Source organism: Schistocerca serialis, unplaced genomic scaffold, assembly GCF_023864345.2.
Source record: "Schistocerca serialis cubense isolate TAMUIC-IGC-003099 unplaced genomic scaffold, iqSchSeri2.2 HiC_scaffold_945, whole genome shotgun sequence".
NCBI classification, from domain to species: Eukaryota; Metazoa; Arthropoda; class Insecta; order Orthoptera; family Acrididae; genus Schistocerca; species Schistocerca serialis.
The window spans coordinates 2,501-12,500 of record NW_026048568.1 but is presented as its reverse complement, the minus strand read 5'-3'; the positions used below and the strand labels follow the sequence as shown (position 1 = coordinate 12,500).

The window sequence follows — 10,000 nt, the reverse complement described above, 5'->3', positions numbered from 1 at the left end:
TCGCGCCGGTGTAGCTCGCGCCGGCCTGGCGCTGCTGTGGGGCGGCCTCACGGCTTCTCCACTGCCCTGGCAGCTTGCGGCGTTCAAATGGGAGTCGCAGTTTACTGTTCGCCATGGAGGGTAGTACTGGGCTGTTGACGAGTGCTCTCGCGAATTGTCCTTCTTTCCCGCACTTGCTTTTGCGATGTTTTCGACGGTCGCCTGTTGCCATATCGGCCCGTACCACCGTGTGTCACTCCCACATGTGGAGCGCACACGCTGCAAGCATTTAGGCCCTTCGAATGCGGATTTTCCTTTATCGCTTCTCGGCCTTTTGGCTAAGATCAAAGTGTAGTATCTGTTCTTATCAGCTTAATATCTGATACGTCCTGCATCGCAGGACCAGAATATTAAACTCATTTTTGGCTCATGACGGAGTGCTAGGGGCTTGCTCCACCTCTGTCGCGGGTTGGCCCGGCATTGCAGTACCGCCGGGATCGGCCCACCTAAAAATAATTAAAACACAGCCTGAAATGGGTAAATATTCTGCAGTTATCAGATATTCCGCTGGTAGCAAAACTTGTTGCAGTTGTCGATGTGCCCAGTAGTTAGCTGCATACACACCACGATTTCCACGGTTTCCACGATTTCTTGTAATTAATTTAGCATTATCTTATGAATTTTTTTATTTTTTTTTTTTTTTTTTTTTTTTGCGGTTAGCCGGACCGCTCTTGCAGCCGCATTACACTAGGCTGGTAATTTATATGGGCACAGAAGGGTGCCTTCGGATGCCTCGTTGGCGTCACATATGGTCCGGCCACAGATAATTTTAATTTCATTTTTTGGAGTTATATCCTTAGCTCCTCGCGAACGTCGTCGTCGCCGCCGCACGCACGCAGAATACGTGTGTACACACGTATGCAGTTGGCGGTGGACGATGTAAGCACTAGGCTAGGTGTAGCTCGCGCCGGCCTCGCGCCGGTGTAGCTCGCGCCGGCCTGGCGCTGCTGTGGGGCGGCCTCACGGCTTCTCCACTGCCCTGGCAGCTTGCGGCGTTCAAATGGGAGTCGCAGTTTACTGTTCGCCATGGAGGGTAGTACTGGGCTGTTGACGAGTGCTCTCGCGAATTGTCCTTCTTTCCCGCACTTGCTTTTGCGATGTTTTCGACGGTCGCCTGTTGCCATATCGGCCCGTACCACCGTGTGTCACTCCCACATGTGGAGCGCACACGCTGCAAGCATTTAGGCCCTTCGAATGCGGATTTTCCTTTATCGCTTCTCGGCCTTTTGGCTAAGATCAAAGTGTAGTATCTGTTCTTATCAGCTTAATATCTGATACGTCCTGCATCGCAGGACCAGAATATTAAACTCATTTTTGGCTCATGACGGAGTGCTAGGGGCTTGCTCCACCTCTGTCGCGGGTTGGCCCGGCATTGCAGTACCGCCGGGATCGGCCCACCTAAAAATAATTAAAACACAGCCTGAAATGGGTAAATATTCTGCAGTTATCAGATATTCCGCTGGTAGCAAAACTTGTTGCAGTTGTCGATGTGCCCAGTAGTTAGCTGCATACACACCACGATTTCCACGGTTTCCACGATTTCTTGTAATTAATTTAGCATTATCTTATGAATTTTTTTATTTTTTTTTTTTTTTTTTTTTTTGCGGTTAGCCGGACCGCTCTTGCAGCCGCATTACACTAGGCTGGTAATTTATATGGGCACAGAAGGGTGCCTTCGGATGCCTCGTTGGCGTCACATATGGTCCGGCCACAGATAATTTTAATTTCATTTTTTGGAGTTATATCCTTAGCTCCTCGCGAACGTCGTCGTCGCCGCCGCACGCACGCAGAATACGTGTGTACACACGTATGCAGTTGGCGGTGGACGATGTAAGCACTAGGCTAGGTGTAGCTCGCGCCGGCCTCGCGCCGGTGTAGCTCGCGCCGGCCTGGCGCTGCTGTGGGGCGGCCTCACGGCTTCTCCACTGCCCTGGCAGCTTGCGGCGTTCAAATGGGAGTCGCAGTTTACTGTTCGCCATGGAGGGTAGTACTGGGCTGTTGACGAGTGCTCTCGCGAATTGTCCTTCTTTCCCGCACTTGCTTTTGCGATGTTTTCGACGGTCGCCTGTTGCCATATCGGCCCGTACCACCGTGTGTCACTCCCACATGTGGAGCGCACACGCTGCAAGCATTTAGGCCCTTCGAATGCGGATTTTCCTTTATCGCTTCTCGGCCTTTTGGCTAAGATCAAAGTGTAGTATCTGTTCTTATCAGCTTAATATCTGATACGTCCTGCATCGCAGGACCAGAATATTAAACTCATTTTTGGCTCATGACGGAGTGCTAGGGGCTTGCTCCACCTCTGTCGCGGGTTGGCCCGGCATTGCAGTACCGCCGGGATCGGCCCACCTAAAAATAATTAAAACACAGCCTGAAATGGGTAAATATTCTGCAGTTATCAGATATTCCGCTGGTAGCAAAACTTGTTGCAGTTGTCGATGTGCCCAGTAGTTAGCTGCATACACACCACGATTTCCACGGTTTCCACGATTTCTTGTAATTAATTTAGCATTATCTTATGAATTTTTTTATTTTTTTTTTTTTTTTTTTTTTTTGCGGTTAGCCGGACCGCTCTTGCAGCCGCATTACACTAGGCTGGTAATTTATATGGGCACAGAAGGGTGCCTTCGGATGCCTCGTTGGCGTCACATATGGTCCGGCCACAGATAATTTTAATTTCATTTTTTGGAGTTATATCCTTAGCTCCTCGCGAACGTCGTCGTCGCCGCCGCACGCACGCAGAATACGTGTGTACACACGTATGCAGTTGGCGGTGGACGATGTAAGCACTAGGCTAGGTGTAGCTCGCGCCGGCCTCGCGCCGGTGTAGCTCGCGCCGGCCTGGCGCTGCTGTGGGGCGGCCTCACGGCTTCTCCACTGCCCTGGCAGCTTGCGGCGTTCAAATGGGAGTCGCAGTTTACTGTTCGCCATGGAGGGTAGTACTGGGCTGTTGACGAGTGCTCTCGCGAATTGTCCTTCTTTCCCGCACTTGCTTTTGCGATGTTTTCGACGGTCGCCTGTTGCCATATCGGCCCGTACCACCGTGTGTCACTCCCACATGTGGAGCGCACACGCTGCAAGCATTTAGGCCCTTCGAATGCGGATTTTCCTTTATCGCTTCTCGGCCTTTTGGCTAAGATCAAAGTGTAGTATCTGTTCTTATCAGCTTAATATCTGATACGTCCTGCATCGCAGGACCAGAATATTAAACTCATTTTTGGCTCATGACGGAGTGCTAGGGGCTTGCTCCACCTCTGTCGCGGGTTGGCCCGGCATTGCAGTACCGCCGGGATCGGCCCACCTAAAAATAATTAAAACACAGCCTGAAATGGGTAAATATTCTGCAGTTATCAGATATTCCGCTGGTAGCAAAACTTGTTGCAGTTGTCGATGTGCCCAGTAGTTAGCTGCATACACACCACGATTTCCACGGTTTCCACGATTTCTTGTAATTAATTTAGCATTATCTTATGAATTTTTTTATTTTTTTTTTTTTTTTTTTTTTTTGCGGTTAGCCGGACCGCTCTTGCAGCCGCATTACACTAGGCTGGTAATTTATATGGGCACAGAAGGGTGCCTTCGGATGCCTCGTTGGCGTCACATATGGTCCGGCCACAGATAATTTAATTTCATTTTTTGGAGTTATATCCTTAGCTCCTCGCGAACGTCGTCGTCGCCGCCGCACGCACGCAGAATACGTGTGTACACACGTATGCAGTTGGCGGTGGACGATGTAAGCACTAGGCTAGGTGTAGCTCGCGCCGGCCTCGCGCCGGTGTAGCTCGCGCCGGCCTGGCGCTGCTGTGGGGCGGCCTCACGGCTTCTCCACTGCCCTGGCAGCTTGCGGCGTTCAAATGGGAGTCGCAGTTTACTGTTCGCCATGGAGGGTAGTACTGGGCTGTTGACGAGTGCTCTCGCGAATTGTCCTTCTTTCCCGCACTTGCTTTTGCGATGTTTTCGACGGTCGCCTGTTGCCATATCGGCCCGTACCACCGTGTGTCACTCCCACATGTGGAGCGCACACGCTGCAAGCATTTAGGCCCTTCGAATGCGGATTTTCCTTTATCGCTTCTCGGCCTTTTGGCTAAGATCAAAGTGTAGTATCTGTTCTTATCAGCTTAATATCTGATACGTCCTGCATCGCAGGACCAGAATATTAAACTCATTTTTGGCTCATGACGGAGTGCTAGGGGCTTGCTCCACCTCTGTCGCGGGTTGGCCCGGCATTGCAGTACCGCCGGGATCGGCCCACCTAAAAATAATTAAAACACAGCCTGAAATGGGTAAATATTCTGCAGTTATCAGATATTCCGCTGGTAGCAAAACTTGTTGCAGTTGTCGATGTGCCCAGTAGTTAGCTGCATACACACCACGATTTCCACGGTTTCCACGATTTCTTGTAATTAATTTAGCATTATCTTATGAATTTTTTTATTTTTTTTTTTTTTTTTTTTTTTGCGGTTAGCCGGACCGCTCTTGCAGCCGCATTACACTAGGCTGGTAATTTATATGGGCACAGAAGGGTGCCTTCGGATGCCTCGTTGGCGTCACATATGGTCCGGCCACAGATAATTTTAATTTCATTTTTGGAGTTATATCCTTAGCTCCTCGCGAACGTCGTCGTCGCCGCCGCACGCACGCAGAATACGTGTGTACACACGTATGCAGTTGGCGGTGGACGATGTAAGCACTAGGCTAGGTGTAGCTCGCGCCGGCCTCGCGCCGGTGTAGCTCGCGCCGGCCTGGCGCTGCTGTGGGGCGGCCTCACGGCTTCTCCACTGCCCTGGCAGCTTGCGGCGTTCAAATGGGAGTCGCAGTTTACTGTTCGCCATGGAGGGTAGTACTGGGCTGTTGACGAGTGCTCTCGCGAATTGTCCTTCTTTCCCGCACTTGCTTTTGCGATGTTTTCGACGGTCGCCTGTTGCCATATCGGCCCGTACCACCGTGTGTCACTCCCACATGTGGAGCGCACACGCTGCAAGCATTTAGGCCCTTCGAATGCGGATTTTCCTTTATCGCTTCTCGGCCTTTTGGCTAAGATCAAAGTGTAGTATCTGTTCTTATCAGCTTAATATCTGATACGTCCTGCATCGCAGGACCAGAATATTAAACTCATTTTTGGCTCATGACGGAGTGCTAGGGGCTTGCTCCACCTCTGTCGCGGGTTGGCCCGGCATTGCAGTACCGCCGGGATCGGCCCACCTAAAAATAATTAAAACACAGCCTGAAATGGGTAAATATTCTGCAGTTATCAGATATTCCGCTGGTAGCAAAACTTGTTGCAGTTGTCGATGTGCCCAGTAGTTAGCTGCATACACACCACGATTTCCACGGTTTCCACGATTTCTTGTAATTAATTTAGCATTATCTTATGAATTTTTTTATTTTTTTTTTTTTTTTTTTTTTTTGCGGTTAGCCGGACCGCTCTTGCAGCCGCATTACACTAGGCTGGTAATTTATATGGGCACAGAAGGGTGCCTTCGGATGCCTCGTTGGCGTCACATATGGTCCGGCCACAGATAATTTTAATTTCATTTTTTGGAGTTATATCCTTAGCTCCTCGCGAACGTCGTCGTCGCCGCCGCACGCACGCAGAATACGTGTGTACACACGTATGCAGTTGGCGGTGGACGATGTAAGCACTAGGCTAGGTGTAGCTCGCGCCGGCCTCGCGCCGGTGTAGCTCGCGCCGGCCTGGCGCTGCTGTGGGGCGGCCTCACGGCTTCTCCACTGCCCTGGCAGCTTGCGGCGTTCAAATGGGAGTCGCAGTTTACTGTTCGCCATGGAGGGTAGTACTGGGCTGTTGACGAGTGCTCTCGCGAATTGTCCTTCTTTCCCGCACTTGCTTTTGCGATGTTTTCGACGGTCGCCTGTTGCCATATCGGCCCGTACCACCGTGTGTCACTCCCACATGTGGAGCGCACACGCTGCAAGCATTTAGGCCCTTCGAATGCGGATTTTCCTTTATCGCTTCTCGGCCTTTTGGCTAAGATCAAAGTGTAGTATCTGTTCTTATCAGCTTAATATCTGATACGTCCTGCATCGCAGGACCAGAATATTAAACTCATTTTTGGCTCATGACGGAGTGCTAGGGGCTTGCTCCACCTCTGTCGCGGGTTGGCCCGGCATTGCAGTACCGCCGGGATCGGCCCACCTAAAAATAATTAAAACACAGCCTGAAATGGGTAAATATTCTGCAGTTATCAGATATTCCGCTGGTAGCAAAACTTGTTGCAGTTGTCGATGTGCCCAGTAGTTAGCTGCATACACACCACGATTTCCACGGTTTCCACGATTTCTTGTAATTAATTTAGCATTATCTTATGAATTTTTTTATTTTTTTTTTTTTTTTTTTTTTTGCGGTTAGCCGGACCGCTCTTGCAGCCGCATTACACTAGGCTGGTAATTTATATGGGCACAGAAGGGTGCCTTCGGATGCCTCGTTGGCGTCACATATGGTCCGGCCACAGATAATTTTAATTTCATTTTTTGGAGTTATATCCTTAGCTCCTCGCGAACGTCGTCGTCGCCGCCGCACGCACGCAGAATACGTGTGTACACACGTATGCAGTTGGCGGTGGACGATGTAAGCACTAGGCTAGGTGTAGCTCGCGCCGGCCTCGCGCCGGTGTAGCTCGCGCCGGCCTGGCGCTGCTGTGGGGCGGCCTCACGGCTTCTCCACTGCCCTGGCAGCTTGCGGCGTTCAAATGGGAGTCGCAGTTTACTGTTCGCCATGGAGGGTAGTACTGGGCTGTTGACGAGTGCTCTCGCGAATTGTCCTTCTTTCCCGCACTTGCTTTTGCGATGTTTTCGACGGTCGCCTGTTGCCATATCGGCCCGTACCACCGTGTGTCACTCCCACATGTGGAGCGCACACGCTGCAAGCATTTAGGCCCTTCGAATGCGGATTTTCCTTTATCGCTTCTCTCGCCTTTTGGCTAAGATCAAAGTGTAGTATCTGTTCTTATCAGCTTAATATCTGATACGTCCTGCATCGCAGGACCAGAATATTAAACTCATTTTTGGCTCATGACGGAGTGCTAGGGGCTTGCTCCACCTCTGTCGCGGGTTGGCCCGGCATTGCAGTACCGCCGGGATCGGCCCACCTAAAAATAATTAAAACACAGCCTGAAATGGGTAAATATTCTGCAGTTATCAGATATTCCGCTGGTAGCAAAACTTGTTGCAGTTGTCGATGTGCCCAGTAGTTAGCTGCATACACACCACGATTTCCACGGTTTCCACGATTTCTTGTAATTAATTTAGCATTATCTTATGAATTTTTTTATTTTTTTTTTTTTTTTTTTTTTTGCGGTTAGCCGGACCGCTCTTGCAGCCGCATTACACTAGGCTGGTAATTTATATGGGCACAGAAGGGTGCCTTCGGATGCCTCGTTGGCGTCACATATGGTCCGGCCACAGATAATTTTAATTTCATTTTTTGGAGTTATATCCTTAGCTCCTCGCGAACGTCGTCGTCGCCGCCGCACGCACGCAGAATACGTGTGTACACACGTATGCAGTTGGCGGTGGACGATGTAAGCACTAGGCTAGGTGTAGCTCGCGCCGGCCTCGCGCCGGTGTAGCTCGCGCCGGCCTGGCGCTGCTGTGGGGCGGCCTCACGGCTTCTCCACTGCCCTGGCAGCTTGCGGCGTTCAAATGGGAGTCGCAGTTTACTGTTCGCCATGGAGGGTAGTACTGGGCTGTTGACGAGTGCTCTCGCGAATTGTCCTTCTTTCCCGCACTTGCTTTTGCGATGTTTTCGACGGTCGCCTGTTGCCATATCGGCCCGTACCACCGTGTGTCACTCCCACATGTGGAGCGCACACGCTGCAAGCATTTAGGCCCTTCGAATGCGGATTTTCCTTTATCGCTTCTCGGCCTTTTGGCTAAGATCAAAGTGTAGTATCTGTTCTTATCAGCTTAATATCTGATACGTCCTGCATCGCAGGACCAGAATATTAAACTCATTTTTGGCTCATGACGGAGTGCTAGGGGCTTGCTCCACCTCTGTCGCGGGTTGGCCCGGCATTGCAGTACCGCCGGGATCGGCCCACCTAAAAATAATTAAAACACAGCCTGAAATGGGTAAATATTCTGCAGTTATCAGATATTCCGCTGGTAGCAAAACTTGTTGCAGTTGTCGATGTGCCCAGTAGTTAGCTGCATACACACCACGATTTCCACGGTTTCCACGATTTCTTGTAATTAATTTAGCATTATCTTATGAATTTTTTTATTTTTTTTTTTTTTTTTTTTTTTTGCGGTTAGCCGGACCGCTCTTGCAGCCGCATTACACTAGGCTGGTAATTTATATGGGCACAGAAGGGTGCCTTCGGATGCCTCGTTGGCGTCACATATGGTCCGGCCACAGATAATTTTAATTTCATTTTTTGGAGTTATATCCTTAGCTCCTCGCGAACGTCGTCGTCGCCGCCGCACGCACGCAGAATACGTGTGTACACACGTATGCAGTTGGCGGTGGACGATGTAAGCACTAGGCTAGGTGTAGCTCGCGCCGGCCTCGCGCCGGTGTAGCTCGCGCCGGCCTGGCGCTGCTGTGGGGCGGCCTCACGGCTTCTCCACTGCCCTGGCAGCTTGCGGCGTTCAAATGGGAGTCGCAGTTTACTGTTCGCCATGGAGGGTAGTACTGGGCTGTTGACGAGTGCTCTCGCGAATTGTCCTTCTTTCCCGCACTTGCTTTTGCGATGTTTTCGACGGTCGCCTGTTGCCATATCGGCCCGTACCACCGTGTGTCACTCCCACATGTGGAGCGCACACGCTGCAAGCATTTAGGCCCTTCGAATGCGGATTTTCCTTTATCGCTTCTCGGCCTTTTGGCTAAGATCAAAGTGTAGTATCTGTTCTTATCAGCTTAATATCTGATACGTCCTGCATCGCAGGACCAGAATATTAAACTCATTTTTGGCTCATGACGGAGTGCTAGGGGCTTGCTCCACCTCTGTCGCGGGTTGGCCCGGCATTGCAGTACCGCCGGGATCGGCCCACCTAAAAATAATTAAAACACAGCCTGAAATGGGTAAATATTCTGCAGTTATCAGATATTCCGCTGGTAGCAAAACTTGTTGCAGTTGTCGATGTGCCCAGTAGTTAGCTGCATACACACCACGATTTCCACGGTTTCCACGATTTCTTGTAATTAATTTAGCATTATCTTATGAATTTTTTTATTTTTTTTTTTTTTTTTTTTTTTTGCGGTTAGCCGGACCGCTCTTGCAGCCGCATTACACTAGGCTGGTAATTTATATGGGCACAGAAGGGTGCCTTCGGATGCCTCGTTGGCGTCACATATGGTCCGGCCACAGATAATTTTAATTTCATTTTTTGGAGTTATATCCTTAGCTCCTCGCGAACGTCGTCGTCGCCGCCGCACGCACGCAGAATACGTGTGTACACACGTATGCAGTTGGCGGTGGACGATGTAAGCACTAGGCTAGGTGTAGCTCGCGCCGGCCTCGCGCCGGTGTAGCTCGCGCCGGCCTGGCGCTGCTGTGGGGCGGCCTCACGGCTTCTCCACTGCCCTGGCAGCTTGCGGCGTTCAAATGGGAGTCGCAGTTTACTGTTCGCCATGGAGGGTAGTACTGGGCTGTTGACGAGTGCTCTCGCGAATTGTCCTTCTTTCCCGCACTTGCTTTTGCGATGTTTTCGACGGTCGCCTGTTGCCATATCGGCCCGTACCACCGTGTGTCACTCCCACATGTGGAGCGCACACGCTGCAAGCATTTAGGCCCTTCGAATGCGGATTTTCCTTTATCGCTTCTCGGCCTTTTGGCTAAGATCAAAGTGTAGTATCTGTTCTTATCAGCTTAATATCTGATACGTCCTGCATCGCAGGACCAGAATATTAAACTCATTTTTGGCTCATGACGGAGTGCTAGGGGCTTGCTCCACCTCTGTCGCGGGTTGGCCCGGCATTGCAGTACCGCCGGGATCGGCCCAC

General features: G+C 50.7%; 11 non-coding genes across 11 annotated transcripts in view; all 11 read left to right on the top strand.

Annotated features, from left to right (window-relative positions):
• Nucleotides 1-297: 297 nt before the first annotated feature.
• LOC126453423 (U2 spliceosomal RNA) lies at nt 298-490 on the top strand. The gene has a single exon (XR_007584841.1). It is a non-coding gene; the product is annotated as a U2 spliceosomal RNA (small nuclear RNA).
• A 759-nt stretch (nt 491-1,249) lies between these two features.
• Nucleotides 1,250-1,442, top strand: LOC126453422 (U2 spliceosomal RNA). The gene has a single exon (XR_007584840.1). It is a non-coding gene; the product is annotated as a U2 spliceosomal RNA (small nuclear RNA).
• A 758-nt stretch (nt 1,443-2,200) lies between these two features.
• Nucleotides 2,201-2,393, top strand: LOC126453421 (U2 spliceosomal RNA). Its single transcript, XR_007584839.1, has one exon. It is a non-coding gene; the product is annotated as a U2 spliceosomal RNA (small nuclear RNA).
• A 759-nt stretch (nt 2,394-3,152) lies between these two features.
• Nucleotides 3,153-3,345, top strand: LOC126453420 (U2 spliceosomal RNA). The gene has a single exon (XR_007584838.1). It is a non-coding gene; the product is annotated as a U2 spliceosomal RNA (small nuclear RNA).
• A 758-nt stretch (nt 3,346-4,103) lies between these two features.
• On the top strand, nt 4,104-4,296 carry LOC126453419 (U2 spliceosomal RNA). The gene has a single exon (XR_007584837.1). It is a non-coding gene; the product is annotated as a U2 spliceosomal RNA (small nuclear RNA).
• A 757-nt stretch (nt 4,297-5,053) lies between these two features.
• LOC126453416 (U2 spliceosomal RNA) lies at nt 5,054-5,246 on the top strand. The gene has a single exon (XR_007584836.1). It is a non-coding gene; the product is annotated as a U2 spliceosomal RNA (small nuclear RNA).
• A 759-nt stretch (nt 5,247-6,005) lies between these two features.
• Nucleotides 6,006-6,198, top strand: LOC126453464 (U2 spliceosomal RNA). Its single transcript, XR_007584878.1, has one exon. It is a non-coding gene; the product is annotated as a U2 spliceosomal RNA (small nuclear RNA).
• A 758-nt stretch (nt 6,199-6,956) lies between these two features.
• On the top strand, nt 6,957-7,150 carry LOC126453460 (U2 spliceosomal RNA). The gene has a single exon (XR_007584875.1). It is a non-coding gene; the product is annotated as a U2 spliceosomal RNA (small nuclear RNA).
• A 758-nt stretch (nt 7,151-7,908) lies between these two features.
• Nucleotides 7,909-8,101, top strand: LOC126453453 (U2 spliceosomal RNA). Its single transcript, XR_007584868.1, has one exon. It is a non-coding gene; the product is annotated as a U2 spliceosomal RNA (small nuclear RNA).
• Nucleotides 8,102-8,860: 759 nt separating this feature from the next.
• On the top strand, nt 8,861-9,053 carry LOC126453441 (U2 spliceosomal RNA). The gene has a single exon (XR_007584857.1). It is a non-coding gene; the product is annotated as a U2 spliceosomal RNA (small nuclear RNA).
• A 759-nt stretch (nt 9,054-9,812) lies between these two features.
• LOC126453428 (U2 spliceosomal RNA) overlaps nt 9,813-10,000 on the top strand; it is a 193-nt gene continuing 5 nt past the window's right edge. The window contains exon 1 of the small nuclear RNA XR_007584846.1: nt 9,813-10,000. This exon is cut by the window's right edge and continues 5 nt beyond it. This is a non-coding gene — a small nuclear RNA (U2 spliceosomal RNA).